Source organism: Lithobates pipiens, unplaced genomic scaffold (genome assembly GCF_037356315.1).
Source record: "Lithobates pipiens isolate NorthernLeopardFrog02 unplaced genomic scaffold, aLitPip1_a1.2 Scaffold_25, whole genome shotgun sequence".
Lineage (NCBI taxonomy): Eukaryota > Metazoa > Chordata > Amphibia > Anura > Ranidae > Lithobates > Lithobates pipiens.
In genome coordinates, this window is record NW_027507787.1 from 172473974 (window position 1) to 172487205 (window position 13232).

General features: G+C 44.7%; 1 protein-coding gene across 4 annotated transcripts in view; it reads left to right on the forward strand.

Annotated features, from left to right (window-relative positions):
- The window catches only part of LOC143930665 (alpha-2-macroglobulin-like protein 1), a 311800-nt gene that overhangs the window by 53187 nt on the left and 245381 nt on the right, over positions 1 to 13232 (forward strand). The window lies entirely within an intron of this gene.

Sequence of the window (13232 nt, forward strand, 5' to 3'; positions counted from 1 at the left end):
AGATTTATTTTTATTTTATTTTTTTTAAATATTGGGAGCACACTGGAGATTTTTGGCCACATAATCATGCAATTGTATGTGCAATTATACTCAATTATAAGATGACTGAAATGGATTTTTACAATTTTTTTATGAAAATATTCATAAGGCCAAACTGCTGGATGGAAGCTAAACAATGGAGACCTTGAGTGGAGAATGAAGAAGGCTTGCTTTTTTACTGCTGGTGATTGCTTGGTTGCATTTTTGGGTTCTTTTTGGGGCTTTTCCTTGTAGCTTTTTAACACCTTTTTTCAGACACTTTTTAAGCTTTTTTTTCTTTGCTTCCTTCAGCCTACTAAGGGGAGAGTGGTTAACTGGTCACAGGTGCTTGAGGCCTATATAACCTTGTGTAGAACTCATTGTGAGCCTGCTCATCTTTGAGCCTGCTGGAACTCTGTCCAAGTGGAACTGGTCTAAGTGGTGAGTTAAAAAAAAGAGTTTAAAACAGGAGGTTATGACAGGGGTCATAGTACCTGAGTGTTGTCTGAGTAGTGTGTGTGGATCTTTAGTACTTGTGTATTGTGAGTGTGAGTGGTCGGCGAGTGCACGTAGTTCGGCGAGTGCACGTAGTTCGGCGAGTGTACGTAGGTTTGCGAGTACCTTTGTATTGTCTTGAGTATTAGTGTCAGAAACTAGTTGTTAGGTAATTTGGACAGGGTGTAATCCCCAATCCTCATTAAATGTAATAGGTATGATGCCTGGCGGGTGTGGAGAGATGACTTGTTGTACATCTTGTGGCATGTATGTGTTCCTTGATCAGCCGATCGAGGGTGAATACTGCTGTACAAAATCTAAGAGCATTGTTTCCCTGGAATCCCAGGTTCTGAATCTGGGGAAGCAACTGTCAGCACTGAGAAGTCCCTCCATACTAAAGGAGAGCCAGGAACGTACACGGCAGGTGCCGGCATGGTCCAGCACAGAGATGGGTGGAGACAAAGAGGTGCAGGCACTAGCAAAGAGTAGATGGGTGACAGTCAGGAAGGGTAGAGGGGCAAGTGCCAGGGAGGCCGATCCAGGGCTGGAGCATCCCAATAAATACACTCCATTTAGTGACATTGGTGATCCCAGTCAGGGACCAGCACTGCTAGAGCTGAGGGACTCTCCTAGCTGCCGGGGAAAGAACTCCGCCAGCGAGGGGGGGGGGGGGGGTAAGTGAAGGGAAAGTAAAGACAGAGTCTGGTGGTAGGGGACTCAATTCTTAGAAGGATAGAGAGGCCAATCTGTAACAAAGACCCGAAGTGTCGAACAGTATGTTGTCTACGGGGCATTCAGGTTCGGCACATTACGGATCTGGTGGACAGATTACTGGGAGGGGCTGGGGAAGACCCAGCTGTCATGGTGCACGTTGGCACCAATAGCCAAGTCAGAGGCAGATGGAGTGTCCTAAAGAACGATTTTAGGGACTTAGGAGATAAGTTGAGGAAAAGGACCTCCAAGGTAGTATTCTCAGGAATACTACCAGTACATCGAGCCAGAAAGGCAGAGGGAGATTAGGGAAGTAAACAAGTGGCTGAAGAGCTTGTGTAGTAAGGAGGGGTTTGGGTTCCTGGAGGACTGGGCCGACTTCTCAGTCGATAACTGGTACTATAGAAGGGACGGACTGCACTTAAATGAGAAGGATGCAGATCAGCTGGGAATGAAGAGAGCCAAAAAGTTAGAGGGGTTTTTAAACTAGGCAATGGGGGAAGGCTGCAGAGGTAGAGATAGTCAGTTAGTGCAGAACATATTCCAGAGGTTAGTATTGGGAGCATTAGTGGTAGGTTAACCAGAGCACATAAACCCAAGGTAAGTATAGTAGCAAGTCCTAGTTGCAATCTTGGAACACCCAATAGGAGGATAATATGCGACCGGTTTAAACTACATGGCATGTTCACCAATGACAGGAGCCTGGTGGATAAGATGGGTGAAATAGAGATACTATTGTACGAGGAAGATTTGGATTTTGTGGGAATTTCAGAGACCTGGTTCAACAGCTCTCATGATTGGCTGGCAAACATTCAAGGGTATACCCTTTATCTCAAGGATAGAGAGGGTAAAAAATGGGGACGGGTATGCCTATATATGAAGAATGATAAAGGAGAAAAAAGTCCTGCGCAAAATATGCCAAAAACTATATATATATATATATATATATCTATAGTCCAAAAACTGCTAAGTGCAAACCAACGTGTAAATAAATCAATATGAGTATAAATAAAAAGTCCATATAATAATAAGCACCGATGATGAAAATATGATGAACAAACGGTGATATAAATTCAAACAGTAAGGGCTCCCAGAACTCTCACCTTAAGACAGAGAAAACAGGCTCATCACAAACACAGGGGGTCTCCCATTTCATTCCTCATGTCCAGCCATCAAAAGAATCCTGAGGAAAGATGCAGATTTCTATATTCGGCCACTAGAGGGCCATTAGTAGCATAAATGCTTATACTGTTAATCCAGAGGATATATTCCGTAGTGTATGGCTCAAAACAAGAGGGGGGGGAGGGGGGTTGAAGGGAGAGAGAGAGGAGGCTCCAATAGTGTAGTATTTAAAGGTAATAAAATCAATTTATTAATATAACATCAGACTCTCACATTAATTAGAAAAAGCACAGCAAGAAAGATAAAAATGGTGGCGTGGCATCTTCCGCCAGTCCTACTCTACTTCTGGTGCGTCCTACGGCCACTCCCTACGCGTTACGTCAGACCACGTGACTTCTTCATGGGGATAATGATTGGCCGCTGTATCATTTGTTATATATACCGAGAACCGCAAGTATCCAAACGGCCATTTTAGTTAAGGTATTAGGAAAGTAAATTTATTTACTTTCCTAATACCTTAACTAAAATGGCCGATTGGATACCTGCGGTTCTCAGTATATATAACAAATAATACAGCGGCCAATCATTATCCCCATGAAGAAGTCACGTGGTCTGACGTAACGCGTAGGGAGTGGCCGTAGGACGCACCGGAAGTAGAGTAGGACTGGCGGAAGATGCCACGCCACCATTTTTATCTTTCTTGCTGTGCTTTTTCTAATTAATGTGAGAGTCTGATGTTATATTAATAAATTGATTTTATTACCTTTAAATACTACACTATTGGAGCCTCCTCTCTCTCTCCCTCCCCCCCCCCCCCCTCTTGTTTTGAGCCATACACTACGGAATATATCCTCTGGATTAACAGTATAAGCATTTATGCTACTAATGGCCCTCTAGTGGCCGAATATAGAAATCTGCATCTTTCATCAGGATTCTTTTGATGGCTGGATATGAGGAATGAAATGGGAGTGTTTGTGATGAGCCTGTTTTCTCTGTCTTAAGGTGAGAGATCTGGGAGCCCTTACTGTTTGAATTTATATCACCGTTTGTTCATCATATTTTCATCATCGGTGCTTATTATTATATGGACTTTTTATTTATACTCATATTGATTTATTTACACGTTGGTTTGCACTTAGCAGTTTTTGGACTATTTATATATATATATATATATATATATATATATATATATATATATATATATATATATATATATATATATATATATATATAGTTTTTGGCATATTTTGCGCAGGACTTTTTTCTCCTTTATCACTCTATATGATAGTTTGGTGTTCACTATTTCGTCTTGCTGCATTTTTTGCACTATATATTTGCACGTGCACTTTGTGATTATAGATTTTTATATATATTTTTTTACATTTTTATATATTTATTCATTACTAGTTGAAGAGGTATTTATATACTTTAGTTGCATTTTTCACGTAGTAGCGCGAAGGCTCATCTTTTTCATATATATGAAGAATAATGTACAAGTGAATGTCAGGGCCGGATTAACATAGGGGCTATTGGAGCTGCAGCTCCAGGCCCCTTTCTCAAGATAGGCCCATTTGCCCAAAAAAAAAAAAAAGATCGACATATTTGGGGGGTAGGTAGCTAAAGACCCACTCCATCACTGGTTAAAATATGGGGCTGCTATCATCTATGGTTCCGGAGATACGTGGCTCCTTGCGCAGCCTGTCAGAAGCTACATACAGAGCAGCAGTATAAATACAAGCTGGAACACTCTGCAGCAGACTGAGAGGATGAACTCACAGTGCTTATAATAATTATTTGTATATTACTTATGATAATTAACCCCTTGGCAACCAGGCCCATTCTGAGACTTCTCTCCTACATGTAAAAATCATCATTTTTTTTATGCTAGAAAATTACTCAGAACCCTCAAGCATTATATATTGTTTTAGCCGACACCCTATGGAATAAAATGGTGGTATTTGCAACTTTTTATGTTGGAAAGAAACTGTTTCATTCATTAAAAAAAACACGAAAGTTATCACGATTTTTTGTTGTGTATTAAGCCATGCTTTACATTTTTTTTACAGGTTACATGTTTAGAGTTACAGAGGAGGTCTAGTGCTAGAATTATTGCTCTCGCTCTAATGATCTTGGCGTATGTAACCTGTGTGTATCTGGCTCTGATACTAACCAGTGCCTACCCAGGGACTGACTAGTATCTCTCCCCAGCTTGTCCCCACACACCCTCTCACCTGCTGACCTGTGAATGGGGCAATCACTCCCGCAGTGTTATTGTGTTCTGCCAGTGAATACAATGATTAGTGTTGCTAACTATAGCTGGCAGCACTGATTGTTTTGGGGAAAACCTGACAGGCTTGTTGTACTCAAGTCGGTTAACCACTTGAGATCCGCGCTATAGCCAAATGACGGCTACAGTGCGGATCTCCTTTTTCGGGCCTACGTCTATTGACGTCTGAGGGGCGCGCGCGCGCGCGCTCTGTGATCGGCGAGTCCATGAGACTCGCCTGATCACCGATCCGTGCAAGGGGTCGATCCCGACCCCTTATCACGTGATCAGCTGTCAGCCAATGACAGCTGATCATGTGATATAACGGAGCCGGTAATCGGCTATTATTCCTCCTCGCGCTGACAGCGCGAGGAGAAAAAAAAAAGCCGATCACCGGCGGCCATGTTCGGGACATCAGTCCCGATCACGGCCAGCCCTGCTAGTGCCCACCTGCCCCCTGCCAGTGCCCACCTGCCCCCTGCAGTGCCACATGTATTAAAAGTAAGTGCCCCCCGTCAGTGCCACCCAGCAGTGCCACCCACAGTGCCACCCAGCAGTGCCCACAATCTGCCTCAATGGTGCTGCACCCCAGTGCCACATATCCGTGCCCATCAGTGTCATCTACCAGTGCCCAGCAGTGCCGCCCATCAGTGCCCAGCAGTGCCACCTATCAGAGCCACCTATCAGTGCCACCTATCAGTGCCCATCAGTCCCATCTATCAGTGGTACCTATCAGTGCCCATCCGTGCCACCCATCCGTGCCACCCATCCGTGCCATCTTATCTGTGCCCATCTTTGCCCATCAGTGCCGCCTTATCTGTGCCCATCGGTGCCGCCTTATCTGTGCCTATTAGTGCCGCCCTAACTATGCCCATCAGTGCCCACCAGTGCAGCCCATCAGTGCCCACCAGTGCAGCCCATCAGTGCAGCCCATCAGTGCCCACCAATGCAGCCCATCAGTGCCCACCAATGCAGCCTATCAGTGCCGCCTAATCAGCGCACTTCAATGAAGGAGAAAAATTACCCGTTTGCAAAATTTTATAACAAACTATTAACCACTTTCAGACCGGACCATTTTGCTGGTAAATGACCAGAGGTCTTTTTACACTTTGGCACTGCGCTGCTTTAACTGGTAATTGCGCGGTCATGCAATGTTGTACCCAAACAAAATTTGCGTCCTTTTCTTCCCACAAATAGAGCTTTCTTTTGATGGTATTTGATTGCCTCTGCGATTTTTATTTTTTGCGATATAAACGTAAAAAGACCGCAAATTTTGAAAAAAAATGATATTTTCTACTTTTTGTTATTAGAAAAATCCAATAAACTCAATTTTAGTCATACATTTAGGCCAAAATGTATTCAGCCACATGTCTTTGGTAAAAAAAAAGGCAATAATTGTATATTTATTGGTTTGCGCAAAAGTTGTCACATCTACAAACTAAGGTACGTTTTCTGGAATTTACACAGCTTTTAGTTTACGACTGCCTATCTCATTTCTTGAGGTGCTAAATTGGCAGGGCAGTACAAAACCCCCCCAAATGACCCCATTTTGGAAAGTAGACCCCCTAAGGAAATTGATAAGAGGCATGTTGAGCCCATTGAATATTTTATTTTTTTGCCTCAAGCGATTGAATAATGACAAAAAAAAAATTTTTTTTTTTTTTTACACAAAGTTGTCACTAAATGATATATTGCTCATGCATGCCATGGGCATATGTGAAATGACACCCCAAAATAAATTCTGCTGCTTCTCCTGAGTACGGGGATACCACATATGTGGGACTTTTTGGGAGCCTAGCCGCGTACGGGGCCCCGAAAACCAAGCACCGCCTTCAGGCTTTCTAAGGGCGTAAATATTTGACTTCACTTCTCACTACCTATTACAGTTTTGAAGGCCATAAAATGCCAAGATGGCACAAAACCCCCACAAATGACCCCATTTTAGAAAGTAGACACCCCAAGCTATTTGCTGAGAGGCATGTTGAGTCCATGGAATATTTTATATTTTGCCACAAGTTGCGGGAAAATTACAAACTTTTTTTTTTTTTTTTTTTTTTCACAAAGTTGTCACTAAATGATATATTGCTCACGCATGCCATGGGCATATGTGAAATGACACCCCAAAATAAATTCTGCTGCTTCTCCTGAGTACGGGGATACCACATATGTGGGACTTTTTGGGAGCCTAGCCGCGTACGGGGCCCCGAAAACCAAGCACCGCCTTCAGGCTTTCTAAGGGCGTTACAGTTTTGAAGGCCATAAAATGCCAAGATGGCACAAACCCCCCCCAAATGACCCCATTTTGGAAAGTAGACACCCCTAAATTTAGGGGTACACTAGTGAGACTAGGTAATAAATGGCGGGTGCCCTGAAACTATAAAAAAATAACTAACCAACCAGCGTCACCTGTAACAGTTATATGGTGATCACTGGTGAAAGGGTTAACTAGGGGGCAATCAGGGGGCTTTATGCGGTAGTATATGGGGGTCCCTGGCGCTATAAAAAGCTGCGGCGAACCTAAATACCTACCTGCCTAACTAGCGTCACCTGTGACACTAATACAGCGATCAGAAAAACGATCGCTTATTAGGCTGGGTTCACACTGGAGCGATGCGGGAACGCCACGAATGCGCGGCGGGTTCCCGCATCGCATGCCTCCCGGCGGCAGTTCACACTGCCCTATGCGAACTGCTGGGAGTGTCAGTGAAATGTTAATGACACCCCCAGATCAGTTCGCATATCGCAGTGCGATCTGCAAACTTGGATCGCATGGAGTGAACACCCATGCGATCCAATTCTGCTGCGGACCAAAAAAAGGGTCCCGTGCGAGTTTGCGGCGGGTGCGACACGAATTCAGCCATACTATCTGTATAGCTGAACTCGAATCGCACAGAGATCGGATGTGATTTGCACTGCAGTGCGGTGCGAATCACATCCGTTCTCATAAACCGCTGCAATGTGAACCCAGCCTTAGTGACACTGGCGACGGGGGGTGATCACGGGGTTAAACCTTTATTGGGGGGGTTAGGGGGGTACCTTAGAACTAAAGGGGGCTAACCCTAACTGCCCTAACAGTTATTAGTCACAAATGACACCCGCCGGGTGATCAGGGGGTTAAACCTTTATTAGGTAATAAATGGCGGGTGCCCTGAAACTATAAAAAAATAACTAACCAACCAGCGTCACCTGTAACAGTTATATGGTGATCACTGGTGAAAGGGTTAACTAGGGGGCAATCAGGGGGCTTTATGCGGTAGTATATGGGGGTCCCTGGCGCTATAAAAAGCTGCGGCGAACCTAAATACCTACCTGCCTAACTAGCGTCACCTGTGACACTAATACGGCGATCAGAAAAATGATCGCTTATTAGGCTGGGTTCACACTGGAGCGATGCGGAAATGCCGCGAATCCGCGGCGGGTTCCCGCATCGCATGCTTCCCGGCGGCAGTTCACACTGCCCTATGCGGACTGCTGGGAGTGTCAGTGAAATGTTACTGACACCCCCAGATCAGTTCGCATATCGCAGTGCGATCTGCAAACTCGGATCGCATGGTGTGAACACCCATGCGATCCGATTCTGCTGCGGGCCAAAAAAAGGGTCCCGTGCGAATTTGCGGCGGGTGCGGCGGGTGTGGCGGGTGCGGCGAATGGCTGAACTCGAATCGCACAGAGATCGGATGTGATTTGCACTGCAGTGCGGTGCGAATCACATTCGTTCTCATAAACCGCTGCAATGTGAACCCAGCCTTAGTGACACTGGCGACGGGGGGTGATCACGGGGTTAAACCTTTATTGGGGGGGTTAGGGGGGTACATTAGAACTAAAGGGGGCTAACCCTAACTGCCCTAACAGTTATTACAGTCACAAATGACACCAATGCAAAAAAAAAAAAAAAAAAAAATGACATTGGTGTCACTGTGACTGGGGGGCAGGGGTAATTGGGGGGGTGATCGGGGGGTAAAGGGGGGGTGTGAGTGTGCCTGGCATGTTCTACTGTGTGTGTAGAGTGTTGGTGCAACTCACCGATCCGCTCTCCTCCGTGTCGGAACGAAAAATACCGACACGGAGGAGAGAATACATCACTTCCTCTCCTGTGTTTACATTACAGGAGAGGAAGTGATGTCACGGGGGATTCCTATTCGTCGGGAGCGATCGCGTGGGGGTGGCCATGAATGAATGGCTGCCCCCTCGTCCCGGATCGCTCCCGGACGAAAACCGACCGCCGCAGGCACCGGGCGGGGGCCCGATCGGGCCCCCGACCCGCGGGAGGCAAGGGACGTACATGTACGCCAATATGCCTGCCCGTGCCATGCTGTCGACGTACATCGTCGTGCGGCGGTCGGCAACTGGTTAAACATGATTTTATTTTTTTTTGCATCTTTTTTTTGTTTGTTTAGCAAAAAATAAAACTCCGAGCTGTAACTAAATATCACCAAAAGAAAGCTCTATTTGTGGGAAAAAAATGATAAAAATTTCATTTGGGTACAGTGTTGTATGCCCGCGCAATTGTCATTCAAAGTGCATCAGCGCTGAAAGCTGAAAATTGGTCTGGGACTGAGGGGGGTTTAAGTGCCCAGTAAGCAAGTGGTTAATAGGTTGACTTGTGTAAAACCAGCTAGCCCATACATAGATCGACTATGGCTGGTCTCTGCTTAATTGGTGTAATTTCAATCCATGTCTGGCCCGCTTAACCACTACGCAGTCCCTAATCATCCTTCCACAAACCTTTACATTTTTCCTTCCCAGATTACTTCATCCTCCTCTACTATACATAGTGCCCACTGTCATACTCTCCACACTTCTCTCCTATACATAGTGCCCACTGTCATACTCTCCACACTTCTCTCCTATACATAGTGCCCACTGTCATACTCTCCACACTTCTCTCCTATACATAGTGCCCACTGTCATACTCTCCACACTTCTCTCCTATACATAGTGCCCACTGTCATACTCTCCAAACTTCTCTCCTATACATAGTGCCCACTGTCATACTCTCCACACTTCTCTCCTATACATAGTGCCCACTGTCATACTCTCCACACTTCTCTCCTGTACATACTGCTCACTGTCATACCCTCCACACTTCTCTCCTATACATAACGCCCGCTGTCATATCCTACACACTTCTCTCCTGTACATAGTGTCCACTGTCGTACCCTTCACACTCCTCACCTATACAGTGCCCACCGCCATACCCTCCATACTCCTCTCCTATACATAGTGCCCACCTCCATACCCTCTATACTCCTCTCCTATACATAGTGCCCACCGCTATACCCTCCATACTCTTCTCCTGTACATACTACTCACTGTCATACCCTCTACACTCCTCTCCTATACATAGTGCCCACTGCCATACCTCCAACACTTCTCTCCTATACATAGTGCCCACTGTCATACCCTCCACACTCCTCTCCTGTACATACTACTCACTATCATACCCTCCATACTCCTCTTATATACATAGTGCCCACTGTCATATCTCCAACACTTCTCTCCTATACATAGTGCCCACTGTCATACCCTCCACTCCTGTACATACTACTAACTGTCATACCCTCCATACTCCTCTCCTATACATAGTGCCCACCGTCATACCCTCCCTCCACACTCCTCTCCTGTAATTACTGCTTACTGTCCTACTCTCCTGTACATAGTGCCCACTGTCATACCCTCCACACTCTTCTCTTATATATAGTGCCCAATGTCATACCCTCTACACTCCTCTGCTGTGCATACTGCCCACTGTCTTACCCTTCACACTCCTCTCCTGTACATAGTGCCTTCTGCCATACCCTCTGCACTCCTCTCATGTACATAGGGCCCACTGTTAGACCCTCCACATTCCTCTCCCTCACCTGCACATACTTCCCACTTTTATACCATCCATACTCCTCCCCTATGCCTCTTACCTACAAAAATTGTTCTTTAAAATTATATGTTAAAATTATATGTTCCTCAATGTTACCAGCTCTAGAATGGGCACTTTTGTCAGTTCAACTAAAGGAAATCTCACAGTCCTCATATTTGTTATGCCCCATTATTAGTACTTATTTTATTTTGTAATTACTATTGTGATGTATGGAGGAACATAGGGGGATGTCAGCTACTCTAAATATAGCACTTGTAGAAAAAGCGTCCCTGAAAATATTTTTGAAATGTTGACAACCATGTACTTGGGCACTGCCCAAGGGCCACAGGGTCAGTAGGGGCCCCATGAGAGGCTCCGGTGATAGTAAAGTGGTAGTAAACTTTTCTAACAGTACTACTTTTTAGAGGCCCTTGTGTAGGTTATGCCATAATATACAAGTATGCACAGCATATTAGCACATTAGGGCACACTTAAATTGTCAGACTGAGCCCTCCAGTGCTGTGCTGTGATCAATCCGGCGGGGCCCGGGCACTTCCACCTTCACCCGGTCTTCCTTCTGGGTTCTGTGCCTTCCGTCATTTGCCTTGGCCAGGCTGCGTTGATGTCATTCCCACACATGCTCATGTGTATCCTCTCTCTCATCCCCCCCTTTCTCTGTCATCCTCCCTCCCTTACCCCTCACAACCCTTTCATCCCTTTCTCTCTCTCTCTCATCCTCCTTCTCTCTCTTTAATTTAATTTGTTATAACAAAAAATAGTTAGCATTTTTATTTATTTATTGTTTATAAAAGGCCCCACCAAAATCCTCAGCACCAGGCCCACGATGTTCTTAATCTGGCCCTGGTGAATGTGAGAGATGACATCCCTAAGGGAGCTAGGGAGGAGGTGGAATCCTTATGGGTAGAGCTCCAAAGGGATGAAGCTAAGGGGAAAATAATACTGGAAGTATGCTATAGGCCCCCTAAAATGAGGGAGGAGGGGGAGACTGATCTTCTATCACAAATTGGATTAGCAGCAAGGATGGGAAGTGTTATCATAATGGGGGATTTTAATTATCCAGACATAGCCTGGGCGGAGGGAACCACTCATTCATCTAAGGTTTGCCAGCTCCTAAATGTCTCATAGGACAATATTATGGGTCAGATGGTAGACGCATCAACTAGAAATAAAGCGTTACTGGATCTACTGATTACCAACAATACAGACCTGATCACAGATGTGGAAATACGGGGCAATTTAGGGAACAGCGAACACAGGCCAATTGGCTTCAGTATAAATCACACAAATAGGAAACATAAGGGGAATAGAAAGACACTGAATTTCAAAAGAACCAACTTCCCTAAACTATGAACCTTACTAGAAGGCATAAATTGGGATAAAATCTTAGGACCAAAGAACACTGAAGAGAGATGGGTTTGCTTTAAGAGCATAATAAATAAGGGCATTAGCCAGTGTATCCTATTGGGTAATAAATTTAAAAGAGCGAACAAAAGCCCTGGATGGCCTAACTTCAATGTAAAAATGCATATAAAAGCAAAGGAGAAGGCCTTCAAAAAATACAAGGTTGAGGGATCATCATCAGCATTCAGACTTTATAAAGAATGCAACAAGAAATGTAAGGGTGCAATAAGGACGGCTAAGATAGAACATGAAAGACACATAGCAGAGGAGAGCAAAAAAAATCCCAAGAAATTCTTTAAGTATGTACATAGTAAAAAAGGGAGGACAGACCATGTTGGCCCCATAAAGAATGAGGAAGGTCATCTGGTTACAAAGGATGGGAAGATGGCAAAGGTATTGAATTTATTCTTCTCCTCAGTCTTCACAAGGAAATCAGGGGGGCTTCAGTAACCAAAACTGCAGTGTTTATGTTCAAGACACATCACAGGAAGCACCTTCATGGTTAGCAGAGGACAGAATTAAAATTAGACTTGGGAAACTTAACATTAATAAATCACCGGGACCAGATGGTTTGCACCCAAAGGTACTTGGGCAACTCGGTCAAGTAATTGCCAGACCATTGTTTCTAATTTTTACTGACAGTCTACTGACTGGAATGGTACCAACTGATTGGGGAAAAGCCAATGTAGCACCGATATTTAAAAAGGGCCCAAAATACATCCCTAGGAATTACAGACCAGTTAGCCTAACATCAATAGTATGTAAACTCTTGGAGGGCATAAGGGACTATATACAAGATTTTAGTAATGAAAATGGTATCGTTAGCAGTAATCGCATGGATTCATGAAGAATTGTTCTTTCCAAACCAATCTACTAACCTTCTATGAGGAGGTGAGTTGCCAGCTAGATAAAGGAAGGCCCGTAGACGTGGTGTATCTGGATTTTGCAAAAGCATTTGACACAGTTCCCCATAAACGTTTACTGTACAAAATAGGGTCCGTTAGCATGGACCATAGGGTGAGTACATGGATTGAAAACTGGCTACAAGGACGAGTTCAGAGGGTGGTGATAAATGGTGAGTACTTGGAATGGTCAGGGGTGGGTAGTGGGGTCCCCCAGGGTTCTGTGCTGGGACCAGTCCTATTTAATTTGTTCATAAACGACCTGGAGGATGGGGTAAACAGCTCAATCTCTGTATTTGCTGACAATGCTAAGCTAAGCAGGGCAATAACTTCTCTGCAGGATGTGAAAACCTTGCAAAAAGATCTGAGCAAATTAATGGGGTGGGCAACTACATGGCAAATGAGATTCAATGTAGAAAAATTTAAAATAATGCATTTGGGT